A 19712-nucleotide genomic window follows, 5' to 3' on the forward strand; every position below is an offset into this window, starting at 1 on the left:
ACCGTTTTTGTGTATGCCAGAATATTCCAGTAAATGCCGTTTATCACGGAATCTTTATATTTTCCTGAAAAACTAGGGCTTTTCAAAATGCTATGAACCGATTAAAAAAAACAATCCGTTTCGACAATGTTGACTGCAAACAAGTCATTGATAAACGACGGGCAGATTAGACACGGCCATAATTTAAGACAGAGATTATGCCATTATCTGAAATGATAATAAAAAAAAATCTAACCCTAACTAACCTTACTGTCATGCACTTGTCCTAATAAACTAACCTACACTGTAACACGCAACACTTTGATGAATATTGTTACTCAGCTGATAGAGTTGTACCCTTCCTGATGACCTGTCGTACAGAACTTGTAAGTCGCTTTGGATAAAAGCGTCAGCTAAATGACTAAATGTAAATGTATGCGTTCACAATGCTATCATTGAAGTGGGTGCTGGCATTTAACCACGTTTTACCATGTTCACCAGTGGTAATCAAAGTGTTAAAGGGGACATTTGACGATAAGTACTGTTCCTCAGTGTAGACATTAGTCACTGTTATCATAGATATATTCCTGGTCAACACAGCCATTCAGAGCATGGTTGTAATACAATTAAAGGGGAATGCACCACTATCTAAGGAGAGAAAACCCTAAAATCTTAAATTTGCCTGGATGTAAAATCTGGGACTGCTCCATAGACTGTAAATTAAATTACTTTATGGGCCCATAAATACTGTGAGCTGTCGACACCCAATAGAGGTTTATATTCTCGGTAATACGAGAATATAAATACATTTGTGTGAGAAATCAACTTGATGGCCCCACACATTCTATGTTTCCATAAAGTTACTATTCCACTTATTGTCTATGGAATAGTACCAGATTTTACATCCAGGTGACATCACGAATTTGAGGGTTACCCCTCTGATCACAAATATTCACTGAATTGTTCTGGGTCACACAGGCATAACATGTCGATCATTAAAATGGGTACCACTCCCCTTTAACAGCAAATTAACAGCGGCACGGTGGTGTAGTGGTTAACACTGTCGCCTCACAGCAAGAAGGTCCAGGGTTCGATTCCCGCTTGGGGACCAGGTTTCCATGATGCCAGGTGGGGTATCTCCCAGGCCTTTCTGTGTGGAGTTTGCATGTTCTCCCCGTGCTCGCAAGGGTTTCCCCCCCGATAAGATAAACCCAATTGAAAAACATGCACAACAATAGATCGCTAACGCTGTGGCGTCCTTGACGAAGACGGACAGGAGCACTTGGATTGGTCCCCTGGCGCGGCTCACGTTGACGCCTGTCTGCTCCCGGCTGCCCTTGGGGGGGAAGGACGACGGGATGGGTTAATCGCAGATACGAATTGCATGCATGCATCGCATGTGTGCCGATTGATGACCTCTGAGCAGGTCCTAAATTATAAATTATTATTATTATTGTTATTTACAATGACAGGCAGGCAAAAGGGGGAGCCGGGGTTGGGGATAAGAACAAAACAGTAAGATTAGATGACTAAAAATTAAGAGTCCAAATCTGTTCTTACCCAGGTGTGTTGAATGATGAATCCCACTCATTCTTAAACTCAAATGCGCGTTCATGCTCAAATCATTTGCATACAGACACGCCCCGCAAGCTCATTATAATACGAGAGCCGTGTGCAAAACATGGGTCTACTCTGCATGAGCTGATCCCCGTATTCAACAGGTAGCGCTGGAGTGCTTTGCGAATTGCGATGGATCAAAATTATATCAGATTCAAATGTATTGTCATCATATAGCACCTATAGCTATATAGTGGAATAGACTATTAATATTCCATATTTATACGATCTAGTTGCGTGCTCCTGGCCACCTGCCACAGCGCACACACACCTCTGCGGGGCCTGTCAAAACGCGGAACTGTGTGTAAAAGCCTCACAGAAAATACGACAACAGGCCCTATTCCCCGTACCTGGTTCAACAAGTCGATCAAAAGTCCCATTATCCAGATTCAATTAACCCGATGTTTGAATCCAGGCTTTCCCGGCTGTTCCTCGAACGCTGATTCAGTCCCGTTAACTCGAACCAGACTTGATACTCAGGATAAGTGCGCGCGGCCGCCTCACCTGAAAAGATAGCAGGTGTCGATCGCAGAAATCCTGATTTTCTAACGCCATTGATTGATTGATTTAAAACTATTAACAAGATTGCAGAATGGGTACAATACAGTATGGCTCAATAGCCTCGCCGACAAGTTAAATGCATAATCTATAGGCTAATTTTAAATCCCTCATTACCCCAATCAATCAGATTATATTTCTTTAAATGTGCCTGCTGGCAGTAGGCTTAATGGAATGAATAATCGAATGAGATCTTGCTAGCGAAAATAATTAGTTCAACTCTTTCAGAATAAGGATAAAAACAAGCCCAAATAGTATATATAATTGAATACGAATTATATTATGAGGATATCTGTACTGTATGTGCTTAGGTATTATGTACTATATAAATACATGCCCCCCCCTGGTGCCCCCACAGTCGAAAAACACGCGCTTAAGTGCCCTTTTGAGTGAAAGAAATTAGAGGATGTGCCCTATTGGTGCCCCCACGGTTAAAAAATGCTCGCTAAAGTGCCCTTTTGAGTGAAAGAAATTAGAGGATGTGCCCTATTGGTGCCCCCACGGTTGGAAAACGCGCGCTTAAGTGCCCTTTTGAGTGAAAAAAATTGGAGGATGTGCCCTATTGGTGCCCCCACGGTTGAAAAATGCGCGCTAAAGTGCCCTTTTGAGTGAAAGAAATTAGAGGATGTGCCCTATTGGTGCCCCCACGGTTGGAAAACGCGTGCTTACGTGCCCTTTTGAGTGAAAGAAATTAGAGGATGTGCCCTATTGGTGCCCCCACGGTTGGAAAACACACGCTTAAGTGCCCTTTTGAGTGAAAGAAATTAGAGGATGTGCCCTATTGGTGCCCCCACGGTTGAAAAATGCACGCTAAAGTGCCCTTTTGAGTGAAAGAAATGAGAGGATGTGCCCTATTGGTGCCCCCACGGTTGAAAAACGCGCGCTTAAGTGCCCTTTTGAGTGATAAGAAATTAGAGGATGTGCCCTATTGGTGCCCCCACGGTTGAAAAACGCGCGCTAAAGTGCCCTTTTGAGTGAAAGAAATTAGAGGATGTGCCCTATTGGTGCCCCCACGGTTGAAAAACGCACGCTTAAGTGCCCTTTTGAGTGAAAGAAATTAGAGGATGTGCCTTATTGGTGCCCCCACGGTTGAAAAATGTGCGCTAAAGTGCCCTTTTGAGTGGCGAAAAATTAGAAGGTGTGCCCTATTGGTGCTCTTCCAATGGTCTAAACTTGACCATGTGCCCCACGGTTAAATAATATCACGCAAAAGTGCCCTTTTGAGTGAAAGAAATTAGAGGACGTGCCCTATTGGTGCCCCTCTAATGGTTAAACGTGACCATGTGCCCCCACAGTTGAAAACATCACGCTAAAATTTCCTTTTTGAGTGTTGAAAATGAGAGGACGTGCCCATTGGTGCCCTTCCAATGGTCTAAACTTGACCATGTGCCCCACGGCATGGTAAGATGGAGCAACTTCAAACAGAGACCACTGGAAGAGGCTTTCAGGAGGGCAGACGTAGAAGGCCAAGCCAAAAGAGAACAGGAACGACAAAGAAACAGGGAGCTAATGACAAGACTGGTAGACATCACATTGTATCTTGCACGGCAAGATGGGGCGTTCAGGGGTCATGATGAAAGTGGTACATCTTTGAACAAAGGGAATTTCCTTGAACTTGTACAGCAAAATATGACTCCACCATCAAAATGCACCTTGATAAAATCAATCACATCCAGTCTCAACAGAAAAAAACACAGATATCACTGTTGTCCTACAAGACACAGAATGACATAATCAGTGCCCTTGCCACCTATGTCAGAAGAGTAATTCTCAAAGAAATGGAAGATTTCAAAATATTCTCCATTCTCTTGGATGAGACAACTGATGTTTCTCATGTCGAACAAGTGTCCTTTGTTGTTCGCTTTGTCCATCAGATGGAAATCAAGGAGAGATTTTTACAAGTTTGTGATGTGAGTGGAACAACAGCAAACGAATTGGAGAATGTTGTGATGACATTCCTTGAGGAGAATGGATTAAAAGTGGAAGACATCAGGGGCCAAGGCTACGATGGAGCCACAAATATGAGCGGAAGCTACAACGGTCTGCAGTCGCGAATTCAGAGCCACACTGAGAAAGCTTTATACGTGCACTGCCATGCCCACTGTCTCAACCTGGTCTTGGTGGAGAGTGCCAAATCAAGCCAGCATTTTGTTCGGTTTTTCAATTTAGTTGAAAATCTGTACACTTTCATATCCAGATCTCCACGCCACGCTGCATTTGTGAAAATGCAACAGACCATGTACCCTGGCCAAAGACTCTGTGAACTGAAAAGCCTGTCTGACACACGGTGGGCGTGTAGAGAAGATGCTCTGAGATCCCTGAAGAAGGTCCTTTCTGCTGTGGTGAAGCTGCTTCAGAACATGGCTGATAGTGATCCACCAGACTCTGCAGCAGGTGATGCCTGGATGCTCTTGCGTAGCATAGATTTTGAATGTATGCTATGCATGGAGATTGCCACACCTGTCTTCAATGAGACTGCCATCGCATCTGCTTCACTTCAGAGAAAAGACCTTGACTTGTCAGCATCATACACCATTGTGGAGGGAGTCATACAAAGAGTGAAAGCAATGAGGAAGGATGAAGAGTTCAAGGTCCTTTTCTCAAAAGCAAAAGGGCAAGCAGAGGCAGCAGGCATTGAGGTGCCAGAAGAAATACCTGGACAAACAAGACGCAGGAAGGTACCTCAAAGGTACAGGTATAGCTCTCAATCTGCTACAGAGGACTACCAAGTCCAAGACTTGGAGGAGCACTACCGGGGAAAGGTGTTCTTTACCTTTCTTGACATACTCTCCCATGAGCTACACCGAAGATTCAAAGGCAAGGATGACACGCCTACTGGGTCAATCCTATCAGGTCTTCACTGCCTTACCATCTCAAGTCACTGGAAGGGCATGACAAACGACACAGCTGCTGTATCTGTCAGAGATGTGTGCCAGTTTTATGATGTAGAGGAAGAGAATGTTGTCACCGAACTCAAGGTATTCCACTCTTCATATGCTCTCCCCTCCAACAATGTCAAAGCTGCACTTAAAGTGCCTTAAAGACAATGATGTGGAATGCTCCTCAAAACATATGCTACAATACCAGTGACAACTGCTTCAGTAGAGCGATCATTCTCTGAGTCTAAACTGAAGCTGATCAAAACCCAGCTCAGAAACCGATGTGGAGGGAAAAGGCTCTCTGATCTTATGCTGCTTTCAATTGAGAGGGATATCCCAATTGATCATAATGAGGTCATTAACATATATAAACAGAGGACCAAAAGACGAATTCTGCTATGACTCCCCCAACCACCATCTCCCTTCCATTGCAGCAATGGAGAGCCAGCACATACAAATCTGTCCATGAAAATAACCAACATATTTTCATTAGAGGTGATAGAGGAGAGGACAGAGGATGGCAGGAGGGAGGAGTCAGTTGGTACAATATAGTAAGTTTAATGGAGAGAATGGGGAAGATAGGCAGGGGGAGGGAGAGAAAGAGAGGGAGAGAAGGAGAGGACAGGAGGAGAGGACAGGATGAGAGAGGGAGAGTAAAGGACAGGAGGAGAGAAGGAGAGGAGAGGACAGAAGGAGAGAAGGAGTGGACAGGAGGAGAGAAGGGGAGTACAGGAGGAGAGAAGGGGAGTATAGGAGGAGAGAAGGAGTACAGGAGAGTAGGGGAGTATAGGATGAGAGAAGGGGAGGAGAGGACAGGAGGAGAGAATGAGAGGAGAGGCGGAGTACAGGAGGAGAGAAGGGGAGGAGAGAGAAAGGAAGAAGCTCAACGGCACTCGAATTAACTTTAACTGTTAAACTGTTTTATGAAATAAAAATGTTAAAGGTGTATTTTTCCCTGTGTGTTTTTATCATAGAGGTGTGGTTATACTATTAATCTGGATTGTCTATGTTATTCTAATGTTAATCTTAATCAAGGATGAACACTATTTCATCATACATGACGCATCATATCTTTTTGCTTACTGATGGGGTCCCATGTTGTGCAGTAGGTGCCCTTTTTTTTTATTTTCGCCCCTGCCCTTCAAACAGCCTGAGTCCGCCACTGCATGGTTCCCCAAGAGAGGCTTGGAGGGAGGCTTGCAGTTACACTATTAATCAGGTTTTAATCTGTTTCGGACATCATCCATACATGCATTGAATTGATTAACCTTCAGTTTATACCAGTGACACCTCATGGTCATCATCAGATAACAGTGCTTGAAAAGATAAATGCATTTTCTCAAATTCATTCATCAAAAACGTCAAAGGCTCATTCAATTTATCAAGTCACGACACGTCATCAAATCCATCAAACAGCGCATCTCCTCATATATTTTAAATCCAACTACAATATCACAATAACGTGTGACACTGTCACAGTGACAGTGATACAATTAAACAATCCACAGATTGTAATATGAATATGTAATTCATATCCACAAGCCATGCATTCAATGTATGTATGCTTGAATGAAACACAATCCGGGCGCTCCGTTAAGCAAATAAACAGCGGAGAATATGAAAGGAATCAGAGCCAAACAAGCGATAGGTTTCATTCATTAAAAACATCCCTGCAGGATTCACATTTGCAATGCTCCCAATGTTATTAAAATAACCACATAATGTGTATATCGCACCTCACGAGCGCCGTATATATAACGTGCATTATTTAGGACAAAGTAAATTTTGTATCAGCATTTTAGGTCTATTATTTAACATTTCAAAAGCCCCCTCTAGAAAAACGAAGCACAAAAACATAATTCAGAATGGTATAATGGGATCTAGACTGTGAGAATTATTTCAGGAAGGGAGCTGCATTTCTTTGCGAGGGTGTGGCCATGCAGGTTATATTATCGTATAGCTTACGCTCTGCTCGTAGTGGAACCTTATCCCTTTCAATCTAATTCTGAATAAAATTTCTCCACATGTACACACCTATCCGTCTGGCCACACCCACATCCGCTCCTCTACATAAGTGAGGACGTGGCCATACTAACAGCTCCTTCCCTATTTTCACCACCGACAAGTGTCTGTATACACCACTTGAGTTTAGTGCCGAAATAGTTGTTGGAAAGGAGCTACATGGACATTGTATCTTATTTTTCTCTCTCTCGCCATTTTACGAGAAAAGCTAAGACATAATGTTTGCACCTTCGGAGGGTTTGGACGCTCACAACGTCACCCTTCACCAGCGCTTCTCCATTGCTGCGTCCTCTGTGCGTCGTGGGGCGTCTCTGACTCCGCGGTCGTGGCAGTCAGATATGCCCGGGCGGCGCTCAGTGGTGAGTTTGCCTCTCCGAGGGGCCGTTGAGCCTCCATCTCCCGTGAGATGGCCTGGTTCCGGCCCTGGTTCCCCCGCCAGTGGACAGTCGGCCGATAGGCCAACAGCTCCTCTGGTGGCTGCGGATTTGCGACGCAGACTCTTCGCCTCTGCTCGCTCTCGTCGTAGGGCGGCGAGCTGCAGGGGCGAACGGCCAGGCTTTGAGGTTGTGCTGGAGCCGGACGAGAGTTCTCTTGCCTCGTCTCCATTTCCGATGGAGACTGAGGATCATATGGAGGGGGCGAGAGCTCTCTTGTTCGATGCCCCAGTGGAGACGTATCATTCTCCCCCTCTGGGTGTGGCAGGGAGTGTTGCGTCTCCTTGGGGTCCCTTGTTCTCCGGTGTTGGGTTAGAACCTCCAACCCTGAGACAAGATGCCCAGCTATCTGCCGCGTCGGATGGTGGCGCCCGTGGCAGCCTCCCGTACGTGAGGGACGCGAGTGACGTGGAGGGAGGTACGCAAGGGGAGTTGCTTGCCTTGTTCCCCGAGCTCATGGCGGCCGCCGCAGCCGCTAATGGCGTGGCGTTGCCGCAGCCTCTGCCTGCACCTGTTCCTGATGACATGATAGGTAATCTCTGGCAACGTCGTCCTGTGAGAGAGACAGGCATTGTCTGCCCATTCTTCCCATCAATGGAGGCCTACGTGAAACAGGGACAGGTAGGCTTCCGGTATGAGAGCGGAAGAGTAGCACGCATGTGGTGAGGCTCCTGGTCAAAAGAGCGAAAAACGGAGAAATAAGGACCCGAAAAGTGACGGAAAGTGATCAAAAATGAAGATGCAAACGAGAAGGAAGGAGGAGAAAACAAATATGAAGGAAAGAGAAATGGAGAACTCACAGGAAGAGGAGAGTTCGACGGAGCAGAACCCCCGAGGCGAGACCGAGAAGGAGCAGGCGGAAGAAGGGGGAGTCTCGGCTGAGACAGACAAGGAAATGCCAGGATGGGCCGTGCGCATGCAGGCCGGGATATTGGCGACCATAAAATTGAACTCGGACACGATGCAGGCGAACATGAAACTGAACTCGGACACGATAAGAAATGATATTGGGAAGTTACGGGAGGAATTGAGGAAGGAACAAGAGGACTTCAGAGGTGAAATGAATACAGAAATCAAAAGGGTGGAGGAGAAGATGGCGGAACAGGATAGTAACGTAACAGAGGTACAGACTAGAACGGCGCAGATGGAGGAATGGAGCACAGAGATACACGAGGTGTTAACGTGTGTGATTCAAAAGCAAGAACAGATGGAGACAAAGATATCGGACATGGAGGGGAGGTCACGGAGAAATAACATCAGAATATGGGGATTGAAAGAAGGAGTCGAAGGGGAATCGGTGATCCAATATGTGGAAGAGCTTATCAAGGAACAACTGAAGGAGAAAGGACTGGAAAAAATGGAGATACAGAGGGCCCACAGGGCGTTGGCTCCGAGACCGAAACCGGACAGACCTCCGAGGGCGGTGATTATTAACTTTCTGAGGTTTGAGATTAAGGAGTTGATACTCAGAACCGCGTGGACCAAAAAGATAGAAATCGAGGGGAAAAGACTGTCGTTTGATCAAGATTACTCGACAGCGGTGGCAATAACACGCAGGTCCTAGGCGGGACTGAAGAGAATTTTGAAAGAAAACGGTATGAAATTCCAGTCACCCATGACCTCGCTAAGGATACACTGGAAGGAAGGGACGGTGACATACGCGACGGCGCGGGAGGCGGCGGAGGAAATGAGGAGACGGGGGATGCAGATGGCGGAGGACGGAGAGGGAAGGAGACAGGAGGGCCAGACGCGGAGCCTGCAGCAGAGATTGGAGGGGGCACGCAGATGGACCAGAGCGGGAGATCGAGGCCCGGGAGAGGAGGGAGGAGAGAGGAGAAGGCCGAAGTGAGACGTGACAGACCGAAGGCGGAGACGAACGAGGAGGCCAGAGACGGAGAAGGAGGGGAGAGGAGGCGGGAGGATACGAACGGATGAGTACACGCACAAGAGATTGAAAAACTATCCAAATAGAGACAAAATATAGAAACTGAAATAACATATACATAAACACACATTCCCAGGTAGAGGCAGGATATAGGAATGAACATAATGTATACATGAACACATAATACACAGGCCGACGGAGGAAATAAACGGAAATATAATTAGGTATGATAGACGGAACACAGAACATATTGAAACAAGTACATAGACACACGCTGAGAGTAACACAGTTGGAAGGGATTAAGGGGATAAATAGACATCACATAGAAAATAGAGAGGAGGAAAATAAAATAAAAAGGGGTACACAGAAGACACCACACACGGGTTTGGGAGGAAAGAGGGACATTGGAACATGCGAGCCGCATTGAGGGGGACCTAGGAAATGGGGGTCTTTCAGAATGAAGGAGAGCGCTTTTGACCAGGAGCACCACAGCAGTAAAAACAGTAAGAATGCTGGACAAATATGACGGGCGGTTGGGGGCAAAGGTTTCAAACCCCCAAGTCGTCAGGAGGAGGCCTCTCACTAGGAGAGCAATTACTCCTCACCCACCAGCAGGGGACAGGGGGGGACACAGGGACCCCCCGAACGCCTTGGGAGCACTTTATGTAAAGTTTATGTTTTTTATTTATGTTAATCATTATATGTATTTGGTGAAGAGAGCGGAGGCTACAACCGGAGGGGGGAATGAATGTGACATGGGGGGGACTGACAGACGAAAGAAGAAGAAAGATGACAATGGTTAAAGGTATAAAAATGATGTCGTTGGGGTGCTCCAGTAGCACACCATGTTACCGCGCTGCGTCGCGGGACTCCGTGCTGCGTCACGGATCTGGTTGACTCCGAGTTCGATTCCCGGACTCGCCGTCATTTGCCGAATGTCTCCCCCTGCTCTCTCTCCCGTTTCACCCTACAACTGTCGGTCATGCTTGACCAGAAAAGCGATAAACGCTAAAAAATAAAGTAAAAAAAAAAAAAAAATGATGTCGTTAAACGTTAATGGAATGAATAATGCGATAAAGAGGGGCAAAGTGATGTTGAAATGTAAAAAAAGTGAGATGGAAGTGATTTTTCTGCAGGAGACACATTTGGTAGCACAGGATCATGAGAAACTGAAGAGATTTGGATATGAAAATGCATACTATAGTTCCTTTAAACGGAACCCGAGGAGAGGAGTAATCACGTTAATCAAAAACACAGTCAAATTTGAATTGATCAAGGAAGTAAGAGACAAGGAGGGAAGGTTTGTTCTGGTGAAGGGGAAAATGGAGGACCAAATGGTTACGTTAGTGAATGTTTATGCACCCCCAGAGAGTGAGAGGGATTTATATGAGACCATTTTTTATATGATAGTGATGGAACTAGAAGGGATATTGATATGCGCGGGAGATTTTAATGTAGTACTGAATCACGACCTAGACACCACGAGTACTAGAAAAGGACGGGCACCAATCAGTAGATATATGAATATTCAGATGATGGAAATGGGAATTACAGATGTTTGGAGGGGGATGCACGCCATGGACAGGGAATACACACATTACTCACACCCGCACGTGACATATGCGAGAATAGACTACTTTTTGATGACGACGGGGGACAGTTACAGGGCACGGGAGAGCAGAATAGGAGTAGCGGACATATCGGATCACAGTGCCATATATCTGACAGTAGATCTAGAAGGGAGACGAAGGAACACGATCTGGAGACTAAATGTAGGAATATTAAATAACAAGGGGGTGGTGAGTCAGATCAAGGAGGAGATAGCCAGATATAAGGAAGAAAATGACAACGGGGCGGTAGATCCGAACATTCTATGGGACACACTGAAGGTGGTGATAAGGGGGAAATTGATGGAGAAGACAGCAATGCTGAAGAAGGCCAGAACGGAGACATATCACAATCTGATAGGGAAGCTGAAGAAGCTAGAGGGGAGACACCAGATATAAAAAAAACAGGAAACGCTCGGAGAAATCAAAGAAGTAAAGGCCAGGATAAATAGGGAATTATTGACGGAAATAGAAAAGAAAGCGAGGTTCATGAAACAAACGTACTATGAAGGGGGACCAAAAGCGACCAGACTGTTGGCTAGGAGAATTAGGACGCAACAGAAGTTGAACACGATACACACAATAAGGGATACAAAGACTAATGAAATATTGAGGGACCCAGCTGAAATAGAGAGGACATTTAGAGAATACTATGAGAAACTATACACTCCACATGGCTTTTTTACATACAGTTACGCCTATGTTTGAAGTCTCACGGTGTTCCATTACACATACCAGTTGAACACCACAGTACCACAAATTTTTCTATGAAAGAGAAACATTGGGAGGTTTTGTATCAGGTTTTTATTATCAATTACTAACGTCCTCGTATGAAACCCTTCAACTAGACACTGTCTGGAGGAGGGATATTCCAGACCTGGAAAGTGACTTTGATTGGCAAGAAGCATGGGCAAATGTCCGTCTTACATCAAGGAACCCGGACCATCAACAAATCAATCTTAACTATATTCACAGGACATACTTGACTCCTATAAGACTGAACAGAATGGGCCTGAAACAGGACTCAAAATGCTCTCAAATTGAGACGAAGGGTTATTTATGCACATGTATTGGGACTGCCCACCAGTTAAGGCATTCTGGAAAGATGTGACCCATCAATTATCAAAACTCGTATCTTGGAATATACCAGTACACCCCTCTGTATTGCTTTTAAATGATGTTTTTGAGTTTGCAGTAAATCCACAGCTAAAGAGATTGGTCTTATCGGGTATCACAGTAGCTAAAAAACTGATCGCATCACGCTGGTTTCAACCGGAAAAAATGTGCCGGAAAGTTTGGTCTCTTACATATCTCGATGTGATATATCAAGAAATATCTACAGCAAGAATTCTGGGTCTCAACGAATCCAAAATGTCAATGTGGGTAGAAGTGGTGGAGAGAATAAAAGCTAGCTTATAATGGTAGTGTCTGGTTAGGAGTGAGGGATAATGGAGGTACTATCCAAGGAGGGGTCCGGGAGGGGGGGGTTCGAGCTGGAGCATATGTGTGTAGGGTTTTAGAAAATAGGTATTAGGGGTATGTCCTATATAAGCATTTGTATAATTGTTAATTTCGCTGGATATACACTGTATACGGTTAAAATATTATTATAGACTTTTTTTTTGTCTTGTTTCTGTACTTGCATGTAATTTTAACCACCTTGACTGTTAGTTTCATTATGCATTATGTGTTGAGTACTGACTTTTAATAATTTTTTGTTTTGCAATAATAAAAAAAATATAAAAAAAAAAAAATAGAAACTATACACACAGCCAAAAGCAGCGGGAGAAGAGGAAATAGAAGCATATCTGGAGAAGCTAGAGTTACCATGGATAGGGAAAGAACAGAATGAAGAATTAAATAAAATAATTACGGAACGAGAACTGGAAGAGGCAATTAGTAGAGCTAAAAACAACAAGTCTCCGGGGAGTGACGGATTCCCATCGGAATTCTACAAGACATTTAGAACTGAATTAGCACCCATGTTAGGGGCGGCGTTCAGACACACGATGGAAGAGGGAAAAATGCCCCCCCCCTCGTGGAAGGAAGCCATAATCACCACGATACCGAAGGAAGGGAAGGATAGGGAATTATGTAGTAGTTTCAGACCTGTGTCCATACTCAACGTGGATTACAAGATGTATACATCGATAATATCAAAGAGATTTGAGACGTTTATGCCAGACATTATAGATGAAGATCAAACTGGATTTATTAAAGGGAGACAGACACAGGACAACGTGAGAAAGACATTACACATAGTAGAGGAGATACAAAAACAAGGGGGTAGCGCGGTACTGATTAGCCTAGATGCAGAAAAAGCATTCGACAGTGTGAGCTGGACATTTTTATATAAAACATTGATGAGGTTCGGACTGAACGGGAGGGCGATGAAGAAGATCAAGGCGCTATATCAAGAACCGACAGTGAGGGTTAAGGTGAATGGCAGCTTGACGGATAGAATCAGATTAGAGAGGGCTACCAGACAGGGATGTTGTCTCTCACCGACGCTCTTCGCCGTTTTCATAGAACCTCTGGCACAACTGATCAGACAGACCGAGGACATTAAGGGAGTAAGGATAAAGGGAACGGAATATAAACTAGGCCTATTTGCAGACGACGTGATAGTATACATGAGGCAACCAGACAAGAGCTTCCCGGCACTGATGGATCTACTGAAGGAATATGGCCACTACTCAGGATACAATCTAAACGTGACAAAGACACAGACCTTAGCATGGAACTATACCCCAACGACGGAAATTAGGGAACAGTACGGGATAAGATGGGACATGGACAAGATTAAATACTTAGGGGTGAACATCACGAGAGGGGTGGAGAAACTGTTTGAGGCGAACTATACACAGATAAATCAGAACATCAAGAGAGACTTAGAGAGATGGACAGTAATGCCCTTGGACTTCAATTCAAGAATAGAGGTCATTAAAATGAACATACTATCAAGGTTACTGTACCTATTCCAGTCACTACCGATACAAATACCACAGAATCAATTCAGGGAGTGGGACAGACTGATATCGAGGTTCATATGGGCGGGGAGAAGACCACTGGTCAGATATAAAACACTACAACTACCAAAGGAAGAGGGAGGGATAGCAGTACCCAGCCTACAAGATTATTATTATGCAGCACAACTGAGAGCAGTGACGTGCTGGTGTAACGACAGATATGAGGCAAGATGGAAAGACATTGAAAAAGAAGGGGAGGGATACAAGATACAAGCTCTGGTGGGAGATAGGGAACTATTCAAAGAAAAGGAGGGACTGTTAGATCCAATCACCAAATGCACCTTGACCATATGGAACAGAGTAGTAAAAACACACAAATTGGAGAAACAGACAGGGGTTCTGAGATGGGTAGCACATGACAAGAGATACAAACCAGGGAGGTTAGACCATGGATTCAGAAGGTGGGAGAGGGGGGGGGGGGGGGCAACAGCGATATGCAAAATGATAGAGAAGGGGGAAATGCAGACACTACAAAAATAAAAGGAGAAATTTGGACTAGAAAACAGGGACCACTTCAGATATCTACAGGTTAGAGACTACTACAACAAAGAAATAAGGGGGGCCAAAGACGAAGAACAGAATGGAATAATAAAGATGATAATATGGGCATACGAAGGGGGGCAAGGAAGAGTAATAATATCAGCAATATACCGGGCTATAATGAACAGCAAGGGACACACGACCGATTACATAAGGGAGAAATGGGAGAGAGAGCTAGAGATAGAAATAACAGGGAAGGAATGGGGGAACATATGCGAGGTGCAACATTCAACAACAGGATCGAGGATATGGAAAGAGTTTGGATGGAAAAACATAATCAGATTCTTTTTTTTTTTTTGTATTTTATTTAAAAAAAATATATATATATATATATATATATATATATATATATATATAATCAGATTCTTTATAACCCCAGAGCTGAAGGGAAAATATGCACCAACACAAATAGCATGCTGGAGGATGTGTGGGAAGGAGGGGGCAAATCACACGCACATATTCTGGGGATGTCAGAAGCTGAAGGGGTATTGGGAGGAGATAGGGGAGGCAATGATCAGAATATTAGGACACGGATTGCCACAAACGGGACTGGTGCTGTACTTAGGAGACCTGACACACGAGGGAATACAGGGGGGGGACAAATATTTAATAAAGATAATGTTGATATCGGCCAGAAAAGCAATAACGAGACTGTGGTACAAGGAAGACCCACCGACAATAGCACAATGGGTAGGAATAGTAGAGGAGATACAGGATATGGAGAGGATAACGCACATGCTGAGGCTACAGGAAGAGAGATTTGGGGAAAGATGGGGAAAGTGGGAGGATTATAAAGGGAACGAAAACGACATCACAGGAAGAACCAAATGCAACACAAGAAGGCGAAGGGTAAAGGAGGAAAGAAGTTCAAGGAGGGTCTCTGAACCCATGTCACACACTTTTGCTTTAGTTAGTATTTTATAATTTTTTTTTTTTTTTGGGGTATTACAATTGTTTTATGTTTTTGTACTTTACTATTTATGTCTGTTTAACAGTGTTATATTAATATTCAGGGATGATGTGGTTTGTGTATGGGTGAATCAAAAGGCAAAGAGAAAGTTAATAAAAAAAAATAAAAAAATAAAAAAGGACGAAGGACGAAGGATAAGGGAAGAAAGAAGCTCAAGGAGGGTCTCTGGACCCATATCACACATGCATGCCTTAGTCAGTATTTAATATTTTTGAGTAGGAATTACATTTTTATACCTGTTTAAGGGAGGTACACAATCAGCCTTTGTATTAAGTACCTGGAAAACAACTGTAGTGGAACCAGACAACTAACCATGATACCCATGTAACCATTTATGTGCACTGTTTTTTTAATTTTTTTATTGTGTTGTTAGTTTCCTTTTTCTTTTTTCTGTAAGTGCTGTTTGTCTAAAAGTGTTAATACAAATTTAAGTTAAAAAAAAAAAAAAACAGGGACAGGTAATCTCCCGCATCACTGGCCTTACCCCCGCCTACGTGCCAGTCACGCGGGTGGCGGGTTTGGCATCACAATGCCAAAGAGCTGCTGTGTTATGTTTTGTACTAATAACTAAATCAAAAATCAAAATCGCAAATTTTATATAATACCAGCTGATGCATCACGGAGGATAAAGTGGCTGGCGGCTATCAAGAGGGCACATGTAGAAGCAGACGGGAGTCTATCAAAGCAGACACTGGTCCCCCAAGTCAAATCATACGTATATCTGCTCTACCCATTTCATAACAGGTGAGAATAAAGAACAAATATTTATATCGTAAATTACTTATTGGCTGTAAAGGAAGCTGTAAACGGGGAGCTCCAGTAGCTCACCGCGTATCTCGGCGCTATTTCGGCGTTGGGCACAACCGTGCGCGTCACGGATCTGGGGTACACGAGTTCGACTCCCGGACTCGCCGTATTTTCTCAGAGTGTCTTCCCCCGATCTATACCCCATTCAACCTGTTTCTGTCGGTCATGCTTGACCAGAAAAAGCGATAAACGCTAAAAGAACCAGCTGTCTGGTCAAAGTAAAAAAAAAAAAAAGGAAGCTGTAAACAGCAGTTAGCTGCTAGCTTCGCCATATAGTCCATATAGTCCATTCAGATACTTGGCGCGACCCCGAGTCAGTCGCCATGGGTTTTGCTCAGCAACGAATGTGCACATTTATAGTTATTATGTTTGTTTTTACTACTTTTTTTATCGAAGCATCACTGGCGGGGACGTCATACGACCGTCAGTCACTTATTGACCTAAACTCCGGACTCAAAGGGGAGTTTAGAGACACTTTATCATGCCAAGAATGGCCATCGGAGATCAGGCAGGACAAAGACAACGCGGGAGACAAAGAAGGACACAAGACAAAGAAAAAACACAGGGGGAAGAGGAGCGGGATCAGATTAAGATTAAGGAAATCTGCTTACCGTCCGGCTATTCCATCCATCTTCCTAGCGAATGCCCGTTCGCTAGAGAGTAAGATGGATGATTTACGTGCACGGGTCCGATTCCAGCGAGAGATGAGGGAATGCAATATCCTGTGCTTCACCGAGACCTGGCTGAAACCAGTGACTCCCGATCACAGCATCTCTCCCTCCGACTCCTTCACCATCTTCAGAGCGGATCGTACAGAAGCCTCCGGGAAGAGCATCGGCGGGGGGCTATGCCTTATGACCAACAACGGCTGGACTAGCCCCGGGGAAGTGAAGATACTCTCCCGTTCATGCTCTCCCGACATGGAACACATCACGATCCAATGTCGTCCGTTCCATCTTCCGCGCAAATTCACTGCAGTGATAATGACTGCAGTGTACATCCATCCCCAGGCGAACGTCGGCAGGGCGCTAGGGGAACTACACGACCATCTGAACGCGCACCAGATCAAGCATCCGGACGCAGCCATGATTGTAGCCGGGGATTTCAATCAGGCAAATCTGAAGAAAGTCATGCCGTCTTTCTTCCAGCACATCGTCTGCTCCACAAGGGGAGGAAATACACTCGACCACTGCTACACCCCGTTTAGAGCCGGATACAAGGCTGTACCGGCTCCACCATTAGCGGGAGCAACAAACACGTCGGATCATGCCGCCATCTTTTTGGTCCCAGCGTATAAACAGAGATCACGTGACGCCGTCGTGTCACGTGAGGTAAAAAAATGGGACGACCAATCAGAGGCCACGTTTCAAGACGCACTAGATGACGCCGACTGGGGAATGTTCAGGAGGAGTAACAGTGACGTCAGCGATTTCACAGACGCTGTAGTGTCATTCATAACAACACTGGCTGATACTATCGTCCCACAAAGAAGGCGAGGGTGTTCCCAAACCAGAAACCATGGGTGGACAGTACCATCAGAGCAGCCCTGAACTCTCGCACCACTGCTTATAACCGGGGCAGAGAGTCAGGAAACATGGAAGAGTACAAGACAACAGTCTACACTCTGCGCAAGGCTGTCAAACTTGCTAAGAGGACGTATGCCGACAAGATGGAGGCACAAATGGCACAGAATGACACAAGAGGCTTATGGCAGGGACTGAGGGCTATAACTGACTACAAAGTCAGCGCCCCCTCAATGGGGAGCGACGACGCCTCCCTTGCGGACCAGCTCAACACCTTCTATGCGCGGTTTGGTGCAAACAGTGGCACTGCTAGCCCAACGGCTAGTGACGTCACTGGTGCGCCGGCTGTTGTGGAGGGGGGGGGGCATCCGCGGGGGGGGGGGAGACGCTCTCTCATTGACGGTACACAGTGTGAGAAGAGCATTTATGCAGGTGAACACCAGGAAGGCTGCTGGCCCAGATGGTATAACAGGACGCATACTTAAGTCCTGTGCCAACCAGCTTGCCCCAGTGTTCACCGCCATATTTAATCAATCCCTGGCGGAGTCGGTGGTCCCTGCCTGCTTCAAGATGTCTACCATCATCCCTGTACCGAAGAAACCCTCCCCAACATGTCCAAATGACTACAGACCGGTGGCACTCACCTCTGTGGTCATGAAATGTTTTGAGAGGCTGGTCAAGGACCACATTTGTGCCTCCCTCCCCAGTGATATGGACCCTATGCAATTTGCATACAGGACAAACAGGTCCACTGACGACGCGGTCTCCCAGGCATAGGCGCCTCCGTAATTGAGCAGGCGAAGCGGGTGCTCTACCAGTATTGAACTTGGGGGAGCAAACTCGTCTCTTTGCTCCCTCACTTTTTGATCATATGATATATCCCCCCCCCCCCATATATAAATATTATCTAACCATAACTATGTAATTTCAATCAAATTAATAATACGCAATGACACTTAATAGCAAGTTTTTAAGTTTCCAAAGACTGCGACACCCCCCTGTCCGATATGGTTTGATCCAGCCCCCAGCAGACAGAGCGGACGCGCACTCCAGTCTCACAGCGCTGCAGGCAGCCTCCAGGTGTAAACTGATACGCAGGCAGCGTGAACACTTTGTCACAACAGCAGGATCTTCCACTAAGTAAGTTCAGTTGTTCGAACAAACTATTATGTTAGACATCATCTTTACTATTGAGTGGTATAACTTCTACCACGCAATACAATAAAATTGTTTCCTGGTCCGAAATGCCATCTGGTCAATAATAATAACAAAGTTTCCCTCTGGTTGGCGTTAGCTTTAGTGCTAGCCGCTAGCTAACGTTGTCATATATCTAGATATGTGGTGTCGTCAGCTGGATAACGTTGACTTCGTTTGCAAATTTTAACGTTCGCTATGGCAGACGAGCAAGGCCGGATTAACGACGGCCGCGGCCCGTGGGCCTTTAGTGTTTTTATTATAATAATAATGCAATAAAAGTCTGAAAATGAAGGGATTATGTCCATGAGTGTCATTTTTAGAAATTAAGGCCTGCCTCTTATATAAGCCTCTCTAATAAAGGCCTGGTGCTCTTTGCAGCTGAGGTAAATAGAAGACCTGTCCTATATTTGAGGATTTACGGTAAATCAAGATGTTCAATTATCTTAAGGTACAATACCTGAAATGAAAATGTGTGTGTGTGTGTCCAGCCAACCAGGTAACATGGCAGAAAAAAGAAAGAATACAGACATCGGAGCATTTTTCAGTACACCAAAACGCAAAGTAAGAACCCTAGTAGCCTAATAGCTCAAAGACTTAAAGGGCGGGCTCCACAAATAATGGATTGCACGGTGTTAATTGCACCCTTACTTACAATTCATTATGAA

Source organism: Notolepis coatsorum (genome assembly GCF_963971535.1).
Source record: "Notolepis coatsorum genome assembly, chromosome: 7".
NCBI lineage: Eukaryota > Metazoa > Chordata > Actinopteri > Aulopiformes > Paralepididae > Notolepis > Notolepis coatsorum.